Here is a 5026-nt window from a genome sequence, read left to right on the forward strand (position 1 = left end):
CGCTATCATCAACACCGCTCCGATGGACACAGATTGCCGTTATAAAATTCTTTATAATTTTTTGTGGGTTTTAAAATTATCTCAGTCTCTGTATCTTAATATGTGCCTAAAACTAATTAAAGTATGTTTGTTTCCTATTATAAATTAATCGGTGAAATCTCTCTCTCTCTCTCATTTCATCCGGTTATTAAACAAAATAAAAATAATGAACCAAAAATGCATGATTTAACTTGATAATCGGTTTAAGGTTTGTATTTTTTTTCACTTTTCATTATTTGTAGGTCTAACTCTAGATCTGCTATATACATGTTAAAGATGAAACGACTCTCAACTGCCGTTGTTATATCGGGCAGGATATTACTGCCCTGTTTGTCTAGACATAGTTTTGTTCGTTTGTGTATATCTAATTAGAGTCTATTGTTTGTCCAACATAAGAAAACCCCTGGAACTAACATAGAATATACAAGATATACACAACAGGTGTGTCGTGTGCCCAAGTGTACGTCAGGGTTTCTCAAGGCGTTGAATCTTAGTATGTACGAGTATACGATAAGTCTAGTGAATAAAAGTTAATTTCAGTTTGTAATTCATTTTCAATGTATTATTTTCTAGCTCTGGATTTCAAAAATGTTACATCTACAAATTAACGATACATGTATGTAAGAGTAAAATCTTGAGGCTAATTAATTAATGTACCGCTGATCATAAATAGGGGTTAATTATTTAAATATATGTATAAGGGTAAATATGTCACATACCCGGCCTGGTACATAATACAATTGTATGTACAAGTACATGTATATATCATTTGCAATTGCCACATGCAGTGTAATATTATTTGTTATAGAATTGATAGTTTAAAAATCATGTATACAATTTAAAAATATTTAAACATACTGGACCGGCGCCGCGATCATGAAAACCGGGAAATTGCGGGAAAATGAACAAATACCCTAATAGTTTCAATGCATTTAATAAAAGAAATGATTTCATTTTATTTCTTACATTTTTATAGCTATAAATTAGATGAACGTATATCTACTCGGTTTAAATTTATTAACTACTCAGCTATGTTAAGGAAGGTCTAAGAATTCTACCACGTGTGATTTAGAAAAATTTGCATAAGCCCCGCAGTAGTAAGTAGGACAGAGTGCAGTCACTCTGCAGTCAGATGACGTCATGGGTTTTCCCCAGGTCACGAGTGGGTTTTCCCCAGGTCACGAGGTCAAAGGGGGAGTCTACAGTCAGGGGGTAGTTCACAGTCAAGGTGGACTCTACAGTCAAGGTGAGGGGGAGTCTGCAGCCAGGGAGGAGTCTACAGTTAGGGGGTGGTTCACAGTCAAGGTGAACTCTTCAGTCAAAGGGAAGTCTACAGTCAAGGGTTAGTCTACAGTCAGGGGGGAGTCTACAGTTGATGACGTCATGGGTTACCTTAGTGCACAGAGTGAGTCTACAATCAAGAATTCTACAGTCAATAAAGTCACCTTAGTTCACATAGCAACAGCTGAAGAATGATAATATAAATATATGCTATCAGGGTCACCTTAGTTCGCATAGCAACCGTTGAAGGATGATACCATAAATATCTACTATTAGGGTCACCTAAGTCATCTGTAACCACAGCAACAGTGTAAAGTATTGCTAAATTTAGAATTACTAAAATATTGTATCCAGGTATGGCTTTAGAACGCAGTTTTTCGTAGGGCCAGTCCTTTAATATATAAAGGTAAATTTGAGTATAAAAGGTGCAAAATTTGAAGCATTTCTTTACTTCACTTTATTTTTGCACCAGAGGTAGAACCATTGCTCAACCCTTTACAGTAAGTAAACTAGCGTTATACTTTTTAATTTTATAAGTTTTGAGATTCTTTAGGTCTTTTTGTGATCAGGAAACTTAAAGACAACAGAGATAGTACAAGCTTTTTTATTTCTCAATCAAGGGCCCTGGGGGCATTTCAATATACATAAATATACAATTTAAATATTCTCTTTTTTATATAATAATATAAGGACAAAAATGCACTAATCACAATGAAAGCTTGAACACAAACTGGTACTTTCTTTACAGAACTATAGAGTTGTAAACTGAACCCTTTTAACGCACTTGTCTTCTTTAACCAGCTTGTCCTCCACATAATTCAGTATTATCCGAATTTGCTCACAATCATTTGCTACTCTGACTAGGAGGGTTTTTAAAACATCAAAATGTTCCTTGAAGAGCTCGGGTTTACAAGGTTGTCTCATCTTCTTCTCTAATCTACGTACTTTTTCCGGATTTGTTCGCCTGTTGATAAAATATAAAATCAACCTTACTGAGTGTCACCCACAACGTTTTAATTCTAAGTACATCCCACATTTAATGATTATATCAGTTTGCGAGTTTTTAGAACCCATGTCTTTTATAACATAGAGATTAGCAAAAGTAATTTAATGACATTTTCAAAGAACCCTTTTGTAAATGAATTGACATTGACGATAATCAAAAGATGATACATGTATGAAATCACCTCAAAGTAGTCAGGATGGAATCTTCCGTCTGACTTAATCGACCATTATCATCCCCGTTGCATGTAACAGGCGCAAAGGCACTACTACAATTGGAATCCAGGGCCGGCGAGTAGCTGACAACTGGTGAAAAGGTGTCGCAGTTACCGTGACTCTCCGGTGTAGGAGTTAGAGGTCTAAAGAGAGAGCGTGAAAAACACTAACTTTTTTAACATGGCTAAACGAAATTATCTAACTTATTTAAACATGATGTTTTTTAAAGTTCAAATTTGCAAATTTTATTTCATAAAAATCAATTTGCTAATAGTTTAGAAATTAAACAATATGAAAATGTAATGAAGATTTTTTTTCAAAAAAGTTATTAAATACACATATAACACATTTTGGTACATTAGAATCCAATTTTTACCATTTTAATGACTCATTTTTCGTGCCAATTGTACTCAATGTGGATTCGCAGTCTGGAGAGGGAGGGGTGGAATACAACTTCAATAAAAGAGTGAGAAAAAATGTGAAAATAAGATACATACACACTTGCGGTTTTTTCTTTCATATTTTTAATTTAATTTTATTATCATTAAAAGGAATTGATTAGAAAATTTAAAATGGTTCTAAAATCATTTCAATTCTAAAATAAATGTTTAGAATTGTTTCGGTTTGCATTCACTTGTTCTAAAAGCAGTTATTTTTACTTTTGGGGTAGGAGTGGAAGGCCTTTCAAGAAATGTATAACACACTTTCTGATTTCAATTAAAACCATATATTTATAAATGGATAAAGAGAAACAAATTAGGCGTTAGAAAACGACCTATTAAACCAGGCCGAAGAAAGATAACTCTAACAAAAGCAGTTTAACTCACCCCTTTGGCGGGCCTTCTAACTCTAACTCTTCACCCATTTTCACCCACATTTGTTCAAATTCATCGAAGGAATTTGCCGAGCTTGTGGCGTCACTGTAAAAAATAATACAGTAATAGAGAAAATAAACAAAGGAATTACACCCTCTCCATGTTTTACATTACTTTCGTACAAAATGATAGGCGTTTAACTAATAATAATGCATAAAATAGCCTTTAAATTTGTAATAATGAAATGAACGAATCTATGCCTACTCAGTTTATAACTTGTGAAATACCGTTTACTTTGTTATGTTTCGTTCACTAATCACAACCCATTTAGAAGGTTTTAAAATTGTGAAAAGAAATTTTTATTCTTAAACTCTTAAGCTTTACAATTAATGTACATGTAAAAAATGAAACAAGTTTAGAAAAAAAAAATAAGGAATTATTTTTTTAAAAAAAAAGGAATATTATTACTTACAGAAATTCAAGGAATGCTTCTGCCATATTGTCCGATAGTTTGTCAATGATGATAATTCAGTTTTTAACAACCCCTTATTTATACTCTACCAAAACTGTGAACGTGGCATTAGGCACTTTAGAAAATTTGAATTAGATAATTAACCGCGTTTTAAAACAATTAGGGTGGGAAAGCCCAAGAGCCAGGTACTGAGGGTGGGAACAGTGTCAATTTAAAAACACCGCTCTATATCATGACATACATGCGTGGTTAGATGCGCAAAAGTAGATTAACACGACCTGACCTCGTTATACTGAGTAGATGTAGATTTATTCAATCTCTATATCTATCTAAAATGTTTCATCTCACACATGCGTGAAGATGGTGTAACGTATCCCGACCTGACCTAATATTAGTACTTTTATTAACGGACAATGCGTCCTTTACTAATTTTTTCAGTAATATTCCAACTTTAAATGAAATTGCAATTAGTAGTTTGATCAAATAAAGGGATGAGATAAGATACTGTGGATTGATCTAAATCTACCTTTTAACCGTTTAAAAAAATCACCTAACAATTATTTTTTCATTTAAATAAGGGAATGAGGACAAGTACTTTAAACCAGTATTCATAACGTGTATATACAAGTACAAAGTATGTTGTGTAAGGCCACATCATATGTTCATTTGCGGTTGGAAATGAAATAGTGTTTATTTTATTTTAAAATATGTACATAAATATTGCAATACTTACTACGGTCTTATAATATTTCTCATGATTGCATTTGTAGTGTACAATGATATATGCATAATTCGATAAAAATTGTTATTTATACGAATCAACCATATACACTCTGTACCATCAAAAATGTTTTTCGAGCCAATTATTGCAACCTGGTATGCGGGTTCTGATAACGTCTTTATTCTGATCAAAAGGGGGTTTTAAAGACCGATCTACCGTGAAACGACACATTTATTGTACAACGTGGTCTAATTTTACAGCCTCTGATATAATATACTAGCCTCTTTTTCTAAACTTGTAATGTTGAGATAACGTTAACCTCAATTTGCCCTGTACGTGTTAAAGGAGGATTTGGGCTGACCTTATTATGTTGGTTTAATTGTTGTTTCAGCTTTAGAATGTCCCTTCTCTCTTGGACGCTCCTAGCACAAGCCTGACATTGATATAAATAATAGTGACTTCTGATATTTACATTTAAAC

At 33.2% G+C, this 5026-nt stretch overlaps 1 long non-coding RNA gene across 1 annotated transcript; it reads right to left on the reverse strand.

Annotated features, from left to right (window-relative positions):
* Positions 1-1584: 1584 nt before the first annotated feature.
* LOC117686840 (uncharacterized) lies at positions 1585-3311 on the reverse strand. Its single transcript, XR_010709193.1, has 3 exons — positions 2915-3311; positions 2508-2681; positions 1585-2284 (listed from the first exon to the last, which is right to left on the reverse strand). It is a non-coding gene; the product is annotated as an uncharacterized lncRNA (long non-coding RNA).
* Between the last annotated feature and the right edge of the window lie 1715 nt (positions 3312-5026).

Source organism: Magallana gigas, chromosome 1, assembly GCF_963853765.1.
Source record: "Magallana gigas chromosome 1, xbMagGiga1.1, whole genome shotgun sequence".
NCBI lineage: Eukaryota > Metazoa > Mollusca > Bivalvia > Ostreida > Ostreidae > Magallana > Magallana gigas.